Source organism: Oryctolagus cuniculus, chromosome 6 (genome assembly GCF_964237555.1).
Source record: "Oryctolagus cuniculus chromosome 6, mOryCun1.1, whole genome shotgun sequence".
In the NCBI taxonomy this organism is placed as follows: Eukaryota; Metazoa; Chordata; class Mammalia; order Lagomorpha; family Leporidae; genus Oryctolagus; species Oryctolagus cuniculus.
Window position 1 is genome coordinate 153,985,606 of NC_091437.1, and position 9,928 is coordinate 153,995,533.

A 9,928-nucleotide genomic window follows, 5' to 3' on the forward strand; every position below is an offset into this window, starting at 1 on the left:
TAAAAGCAAAGCTAAAACCCAAATTCTAATTAACATGTGTGTTAATGAATTGGCTTCCAGGGAACCAAAGTTTCCTTACAATCAACACATATAGCGTTCTTTCTCACAACATTGCCAAGGCAAAGGAGAAGATGAAGGAAATCCAAGTTCTCAAGATCCTCCCAAACCATTTTCAGCCAGACAACAAATTCCTTATTGAAGGAGAGGAGCAGAGGATCACTGTCGCTCCCCCTCTTCGCGGAGGAATGACACAGGACCCTGCGCTGTTCTTTTGTCTACTCCGCCCTCCCCGGGTTTGCTGCTGGTTCTTCCCGGGTTGGCTACCGACCCTTCCACCTCCGTGGAAGGGCGGTTTCCCCTGCCACTTTCCCCACTTCCGCGGGGGAGCGGCACACCGCCGGCCGGCTCTCTCGGGGGCTGCTCAGGTGTTCCTTCAGATAGATGTTCCTGGTGCATGTTGTCTCTCTCCTCCTTTATAGTCCTTTTCCACCAATCCCAACTCTGCTACCCACACGCCGAGTACGCTGCTCTCCTCCAATCAGGAGCAGCTCCTGCAGCTTGTTGGTTGAACTGGAGGCAGCTGTGTAGAAGCTGTTTACTCCTCTCCCAGTGCCATATTGTGGGAGAGCAGATGCATAGAATAAGTCTTAATTCGAGTAACTTAGTCTAGTCTGAGTTGCTCCCCACAGATCACCTTAGCTTACGGCCTTTAGTTCTGTTGAATTGTAAAGCCTCCACATCACACTAAGCTCTTATTAGTCATTTGAACTATTGTGAACAAGAAGGCTTGGAAATGGACAAAAATAACACTAACATCTAGACAACATCTGTGAAGCACATGGAGATTCTGGCTAAAATACATTGTCCTGTTCCAGAGTTGGGAATAAAAGGAAATTCTAAAAGAAGAGACTGACTTCAGTAGAGAACTCCAGTGTAGGAGACAGAGTGCCTTCTCCATGGTGACCACACGCTGCGTTCTCTCAGTGCAGCGGGGGTCTACTTTTGCATCACCCCTTTGGCATTTGGAGACATAATTTTAGGGGTTGAAGTCAATAACACAGTCAGTTAATTTGTATCTTCTAACGTAGGGTTTTGCTTGGGGTAGAGGTGAAGATCCAGACATATAGGAAAAAGAAATAGATGTTGCCATATTTTTCTGAGCATAGGATCCCAAAAGGGCAATGAATGACATCCTAAAATATACAATGGAATTCTTCCCTCAAAAATTGTTGCTAAATGCCACCCTGTGTTTTGTCTGGGCTAATAAGCTGCTTTCTAAACTGAGTGAATTACTTTTTCCTTACTGCTTGATTGATTGCCTTGTAGACCCTAAAATCATTCATGACATTCATAAATACTATTTGAATGGAAGTTGCATAAATTTAACTAAGACTCATAAATATTCCTTTAAAGTCCTTTTATCTTCAGTGTTTTGCTTCTTCTCTATCTTTCCTATTTCCCACAGCACTCTAACTCTTAATTTATCACTACTAATAATTGGACAGATATTTCCAAAGATTTTACTATGTGAATATATACTTTAAAAAAGGAAGGACCATGAAATTATATACTTGGCTATATAACCTGATTTTTCACATTAATAATCTTGTGAATACCTTTTGTTTTTAAAAAGATTTCTTTATTTATTTGAAAGTCAAAGTTAGAGAGAGAAATGGGGGGGGGGGAGAAACAGAGAGGTCTTTCATCTGTAGTTCACTCCTTAGCCACAACGACCAGGGCTGGGCCAAGCCGAAGCCAGAGCCAGGAGCTTTATCCAGTCTCCCATATGGCTAGCAGGGGTCCAAGCACTGGGGCCATCTTCTTCTGCTTCTCCCTGGCTATTAGCAGGGATCTGGATTGGAATTGGAGCAGCCAGAACACAAACCCGTGCCCATATGGGATGCCTGTGTTGCAGACAGCAACTTTACCTGCTATGCCACAAGGTCAGCCCCCCAATATCTTTTATTGATATTAAATTTCCACTCCCATCATTTTTGAGGACTGCAAAGCTTTTGTGATAACATATTACAGTTGGTATAGTTGATTCTGAAATTTCTTTAGGATACACAAAGTATCAGTAGACCATCCTTTAGCTACAAGGCTAGTTCCTTGTGTACCTCTGTAAGTATTTCTCCAGGGTGTAATTCTAGAGAAGAAAATACTGGGTCAAAGAACATAAACATATTTAAACTTTTTTTTCAAATTGTGTTTTTGAGCACTGTATCATGTAAACCCTGAGGGCACCGATCTTAACAGCCAGGTGAGCACTTAGTATGTGTTTTTTGAATTGGAGTCCTAAGTACTTATCAAGGAAGAAATGATAAGCTCTTTTCTTGGGGATCATCTAACCTGGAAAAAAGATGATCTCTGAGGTCATGGAACTCCTAAGTTTGCCTTTGAGTCTCGGGAAACCAAAGTGTGTTCAGAGAACAGCATCTATGGGTTACCAAGACAAGACAAGATGAAGTCGTTGGAAAGGGTTCGAGGTTTGGGACTGAGGTAACTGATTTTAGGAGTTGGTTAGTATCAGTAAGTCTCTAATAAATTTTTTATCTGTGTGAGTATCAGTAAGTCTCTAAATCATTCTGGATCTACTTTTTTTCTCATCCAAAGAGGTTAGCAATATGCTTTCTCATGTTGATAACACGAGGTGTTAACGTCTATCAAAAAATATCTAATTACATCTTCAGGATGATGGACAAATTATTAAAGTTACATACATTGAAAACATTCAAGATTAGCTAAAGTATGGCTTTGAGGAAAGTCTTCCAATAAGGAAAAATCCCAAACCATTTCCAATCTTAACTCTGATACTGACTCTCTCTCCATTGTCTATTTATAAATAAGTGTAATATTAACTTATTTAGAAATAATTTCAAGCCACAGACTTACAAAGCCCATGAATAGGGGCCTGTATTGTGGTGTAGTAAGCTAAGCCTCTGCCTGTGGCACCGGCATCCCATGTGGGTACTGGTTCCTGCTCCTCTTCTGACCCAACTTTCTGCTATGGTGTGGGAAAGCAGTGGAAGATGGCCCATGTGCTTAGGCCCCTGCACTCACATGGGAGATCCAGAGGAAGCTTCTGGCTCCTGGCTTTGGATAGGCCCAGCTCTGGCCATTGTGGCCATTTGGGAAATGAACCAGCAGTTGGAAGATCTTTCTATCTGTCTTTCTCTCTATCTATCTATAACTCTACCTCTCAAATAAATAAATTTTTTTTTTAAAAAGTACACGAATAGGCCGGCACCATGGCTCAATAGGCTAATCCTCCGCCTGCGGCGCCAGCACACCAGGTTCTAGTCCCGGTTGGGGTGCTGGATTCTGTCCCAGTTGCCCCTCTTCCAGGCCAGCTCTCTGCTGTGGCCTGGGAGTGCAGTGGAGGATGGCCCAAGTGCTTGGGCCCTGCACCCGCATGGGAGACCAGGATAAGTACCTGGCTCCTGGCTTCGGATCAGCGAGGAGCGCTGGCCGCAGCGTGCTGGCCGCGGTGGCCATTGGAGGGTGAACCAACGGCAAAGGAAGACCTTTCTCTGTCTCTCTCTTTCACTGTCCACTCTGCCTGTCAAAATAAAAAAGTACACGAATAGATATAGCATCTAAGTCTCTTTTTAGGAGGAATTTCTGATTATTGACAACAGATACAGGTGATAGAGAGATCTCTACCAAAAACACATGAGGTCACCTCCAGGAAGACACAGATCCCTTGGAAAGAATCCATTCTCAGTGACTGAGTCACAGATTCCAGGAAAGTGTTAGAGACCTAGACTTGGTCAACTTGCTGCAATGTGAAGTGAATTGTCAATGATAACCAACAGTTATTGTTCTCTCAGGCTATCTCCATCACCTATCTGGATCACAATCCTAGTCCCTTCAATTTTGTGTGTCCTGCTAGACTATAAATCCAGGCTAGGCACCGGGCCTTCTCAGCTTAATTTTCTCTGGAGTTAGCGTGAGACTTGGAATACAATAGCAGTTCAACAAATCTAGTTGAATGGTAAAATAGTATTTGAATAATTTGCTACAGTTAACAACACATTCATTTATTCTACTGATCCTTAATTTATTACTTACTGGTTGGACAAATATTTTTTGTGTACCTATCGGGTTTTCAGGCATATATTAAATTCTGAGGGTGCAAAGAATGACAAGCAAAGTCAGCAGACTTTTCCTAATGGCCCAGCCAGGCATTTAGATGCTAATCGAATAATTACCAGGAAGGCACACTGTGGTCAGTGACCTGAAGGAAAATTAGGGGATAGCACAGTAGAATGTAATCTGTGTCTTGTGCTACTTACAGTGGAAAATCAGAACAGGTTTCTCTGAGGAAGAGGCACATCAGCTGAACTTGAAGCAGGAGCAGGACTCACGTGGTTCACAGTGTACCCCAGACACAGGTGACTGTCAAACAGAGGCCTTGGGGTGAGAGTGGGAAAGCCTTTGAGAAATTGAATCCAAGAAGGGAGGCTGGAACACAGAGAGGGAGCCAGGAGTATCAGGAGGTGCGGCGACCAACTCTGCAATGGATGATCTTATAGTTCAGGGAACTAAAGTCAATGGGAGGCCCTCGAAGAAGTTTGCGCCCATGAGTGACACAATCAGGCTCACATTTGGAAAATCAATTGAAAGAAGAACATATCTCGTTCTCCTCTGTTTCTGCACATGAATCCTTGTGTGTGAGGTTGTGTGAATGTCTTTGCCTTGCTTATACCCTCTCTGTTTTGTCCCTGGACATTGTGTGTGTGTGTGTATGTGTGTGTGTGTGTGTGTGTGTGTGTGTGTGTGATAGGCACTGTGTTGCTCCTTTTGGAATAATGTTTGTGTTCTCAGGGGCCACTGAATATTTTTACAGGGAGAACCTGCAGGTGTCCCGTCACATCAATCTGGGTCATTCACTGTCTACCCTTTCTGCGATCTCTCTCTGACCTTATCATCTCGCTCACCTCTTACTAGAAAGATGATTTCTTTCGCAAAGGGCAGACATAGCCTTTGGTTGTGATATCCATTGAGTTGATTTAACTCACAGCAAAGCACTTGAGGTTACAAACTTTGCTCAGAGATCTGAATCTTCTTTCTGTGCCCAAGTTCCCTGTGCCCTGTCAGTCTAACCAGGCCCCCAATCTGAGATGTTGTACCAGAAGTGTGTCTGATCCCATACTTTCTATCTTCACTCCCCCCCATACACTCTGGATCACTGTAATATTTGATTCACTATTTCATAAATCATCATTTGTAAAACATCTGCACATTTTTCCTAAAAATTAGCATACCTTCTCTTATTATTTATGGAATGTTCCTCTGTAAGTGAGAGTCTCCTCTTCTACATATATACTTGATTAGAAAGGAAATTTATATATGTATATATATATATATATAGAGAGAGAGAGAGAGAGAGAGGGAGAACTGAATGTTTAATATGAATGGAAATGCATTATTATTTATTATGAATAGAGTGAAACTCAAAACAAATGTAAATCTGTAAAAACATGGACTGCACTCATAACCACCTACAGTCTTCTTGTATACAAGCAGAATTCTGTGTGCTGGGTTTTGGAACTTAATATCTATATTGATTGCCTAACATCCCACTTTTACCACCCCTTTCTTCAAAGTTCATCATGTTCCTTCAAGAAGAGTATTTTTAAAATATTTATTTTTATTCATTTAAGAGAGAAAGAGAGAGACAGACAGACAGACACCATCCTCTGGTTCATTCTCCATATACTTGCAACAGCCAAGACAGGGCCAGACCAAAGCTGGGAGACAAGAACTCAGTCCAGGTCTCTCACATGTGTGGTGCTGACTCAACCACTTGAGCCATCGTCTGCTGCCTTGCAGGGCATGCATTGACAGGAAGCTGGAAGTGGGAGTGGAGCTAAGACTCAAACTCAGGCACAATGATATGGGATGCAGGCACCCCAAGAGGCATCTTAAGCTCTGTGCAATGCCCCCCCCAAGAGGGATTTTTTGAAACATTGATTTGTACTGGAAACATTTTTGACTCTGAATTTCTAGCCTCTCCCAGACATTAGCAATGTTTTCCACTCCTGAGGGTCTTTGATGTGCAAGTGACTACGCATGCATTATCACTGATCCTTCGTGTACCTTCATTCCAGGAAACAACTTCAGACAAGTAAATTCAGTGACTCAATGTCATATAGCAATTTATGGCATTGGCTTGAATTGGATTTTGTGTAGATTCTGTATTTTACCAATGGTGTGCCAGAAGAGCTGATTGCTAGACTCTCAGAAATTTTGCACACTGGTTATTTATTTATTTTTTTTGACAGGCAGAGTTAGACAGTGAGAGAGAGAGAGAGAGAGAGAGAGGGAGAAAGGTCTCTCTTCCGTTGGTTCACCCCCCAAATGGCTGCCACAGTTGCTGCGCTGTGACCAGTGCCCTGCACCGATCCAAAGCCAGGAGCCAGGTGCTTCCTCCCGGTCTTCTTTGCGGGTGCAGGGCCCAAGCACTTGGGCCATCCTCCACTGTCTTCCCAGGCCACAGCAGAGAGCTGGACTGGAAGAGGAGCAACAGGGACAGAACCTCGCACCCCAACTGGGACTAGAACCCGGGGTCTGGCGCCGCAGGTAGAGGATTAGCCAATTGAGCTGTGGTGCCGGCTGCAAACTGGGTATTAAACAGAGGCATTCTTAAGGCATATAATATATGTATAAAACAGAGGTAACAAATAGTCAACATTCATGACTTCTAACTGTTTTACTATGTTTAAGTATCCTCTTGATGTTATTGACATTCATCACATTTGTGAAGCAGAAATACTATATGGTTGTATACTACCATGTTAAGTGATGTCATACTGGTAAGTTGAAATTGGCCAAGGTGGGAATATTTATACTATAAAACTTGGCAATACTGAGGATCAGGTCTTCCCCCACACCCACTGCCATAAAACTGGTTGCTAAACCTTTGCCAACACAGCACTGATTTCACTTTACTCACTCCTCTATTGACTGGTGGATTTCAAGGAATGCACTTTCCCATGATTAATGTAAATTAATTTCAGGATGTGTATACCAAGAAGCATTGAGAGCTTATTCCAGGGGCTGGCACGGGGGCATAGTGGGTAAAGTTGCTGCCTGCAGTGCCGGCATCCCATATGGGCGCTGACTCATGTCCCGGGTGCTCCACTTCTGATCCAGCTCTCTGCTATACCTGGGAAATCAGTGGAAGATGGCCCAAGTCCGTGGGCCCCTGTGCCCACGTAGGAGATCCAGAAGAAGCTCCTGGCTCTTGGCTTCAGATTGGTGCAGCTCCAGCTGTTGCGGCCAATTGGAGAATGAACCAGTGGATGGAAGATTGATCAATTCTCTCTCTCTGCCTTTCCTTCTCTCTGTGTAACTCCAATTTTCAAATAAATAAATAAATAAATAAATCTTAAAAAAGAACCTATTCCAGTGGAGAATGAACTTGAAATAGGTATTAAACCAAAAATAGATTAAAGTACAAATGATCTAAAGGGTCATTATTTTGAATGATTTACTGGAAGCACTATCGTCAAATCATAAAACTTTTTATGAGTAAGAAGAAAGTTACAAGAATAATATTCAAGAGTGAAGCATATCTACCTTAGCAAGTGTAGGCCCCAAAGTGACATACATGCTAATGCAGCACTCTTTAACTGACAAACAAGTATTTCAGATCTAAAAGAAACGTTTCAGAGATTCCTCAAATGTTTTTATGAATAAGAAAACAGCTTGCTTATCGGATATTTTCATCCAATCAAAATCTATCGCTAATATTACTGAATCATTTAACTTTTGGCAGTTAATATGCCAGTTGCCATATGAATTATTTTTAAAATTTTTATTTATTTTCATTTTATGTGAAAGGCAGGTAGACAGACAAATACACACACACACAGACAGAGACAGAGACAGAGACAGAGACAGAGAGATCTTCTGTTGGTTCACTTCTCAAATGCCTACAATAGCAGAGGTTGGGCCAGACTAAAGCCAGGAACCTGGAACTCAGTCAGGGTCTCCTATGTCGGTAGCAGGGACTCAATTACTTGAGTCATCACTTGCTGACTCCTAGTATGTGCATTAGCAGGAAGCAGGAATTGGGAGCAGAGCTTGGACTTGAACCCAGACACTTAGATATGAGATGCTGGTGTCCCAAGGAGCAACTTAAGGTTGCACCAACACTTTCCCACCATGCAAATTATTATCTACATTGTTTAATTAAGTAATAACTTTGTAGGGCCTAGCCCTATGGCACAGTGAGATAAAGCCTTGGTCTGCAGTGCTAGCACTCCATATGGACCCTGGTTTGAGTCACGGCTGTACCACTTCCAATCCAGCTCCCTGCTAATATGCCTAGGAAAGCAGCTGAGGGTGGCCCAAGTCCTTGGGCCCCTGAACCCACATGGGAGAACTGGAAGAAGCTCCTGGCTCCTGGTTTCAGATCAGTTCAGCTCCGACCATTGCAGCCATCTGGGTAGTAAACCAGCCAATGGAAGACCTCTCTCTCTCGCTTTCTTTCTCTGTAACTCTGTCTTTCAAATAAATAAAATCTTAAATAAATGAATAACTTTGTAATCAATGCTCCAATTTAATGCTGTAGAAAATAAGGTTCATGAAATTGAGAGAATAGCTAAAACAGATTCAAGAGTGAAACTAAGACTCTCTGACTCCAAAGCTTGAGTTTTAAGAAAAGAATTCATCAAATTGAGAAGTTTCTGTACTGCAAAAGAAACAGTCAGGAGAGTGAAGAGACAACCGTCAGAATGGGAAAAAATATTTGCAAACTATGCAACAGATAAAGGGTTAATAACCAGAATCTACAAAGAGATCAAGAAACTCCACAAAAACAAAACCAACAACCCAATTAAGAGATGGGCCAAGGACCTCAATAGACATTTTTCAAAAGAGGAAATCCAAATGGCCAACAGGCACATGAAAAAATGTTCAAGGTCATTAGCAATCAGAGAAATGCAAATCAAAACCACAATGAGGTTCCACCTCACCCCGGTTAGAATGGCTCACATTCAGAAATCTACCAACAACAGATGCTGGCGAGGATGTGGGGAAAAAGGGACACTAACCCACTGTTGGTGGGAATGCAAACTGGTCAAGCCACTATGGAAGTCAGTCTGGAGATTCCTCAGAAACCTGAAGATAACCCTACCATTCAACCCAGCCATCCCACTCCTTGGAATTTACCCAAAGGAAATGAAATTGGCAAACAAAAAAGCGGTCTGCAGCCTAATGTTTATTGCAGCACAATTCACAATAGCTAAGACCTGGAACCAACCTAAATGCCCATCAACGGTAGACTGGATAAAGAAATTATGGGATATGTACTCTTTAGAATACTATACTGCAGTAAGAAACAACGAAATCCAGTCATTTGCAACAAAATGGAGGAATCTGGAACACATCATGCTGAGTGAAATAAGCCAGTCCCAAAGGGACAAATACCATATGTTCTCCCTGATCGGTGACAACTGACTGAACACCAAAAAGGAAACTTGTTGAAGTGAAAGGGACACTATGGGAAACGGTGACTTGATCAGCATAGCCCTGACTGTTAATGAACAACTTAATACATTATCCCTCTTAGTAGTTTTTTTGTCTGTTCTACTTAATATGACTGATTTAATTCTGTAATTAATACACAGTTATTCTTAAGTGTTGAAATTTAACTGAAATGTGATCCCTGTTAAACATAAGAGTAGGAATAAGAGAGGGAAGAGATATATAATTTGAGACATGCTCAAGCTGACTTGCCCCAAATGGTAGAGTTAGAAACATACCAGGGGACTCCAATTTAATCCCATCAAGGTGGCATGTACCAATGCCATCTCACTAGTCCAAGTGATCAATTTCAGTTCGCAATTGATCATAATGAAAGGACTAAGAGTCAAAGGGAGCACATAAGCAAGTCTAGTACCTGCTAACACTAACCGAT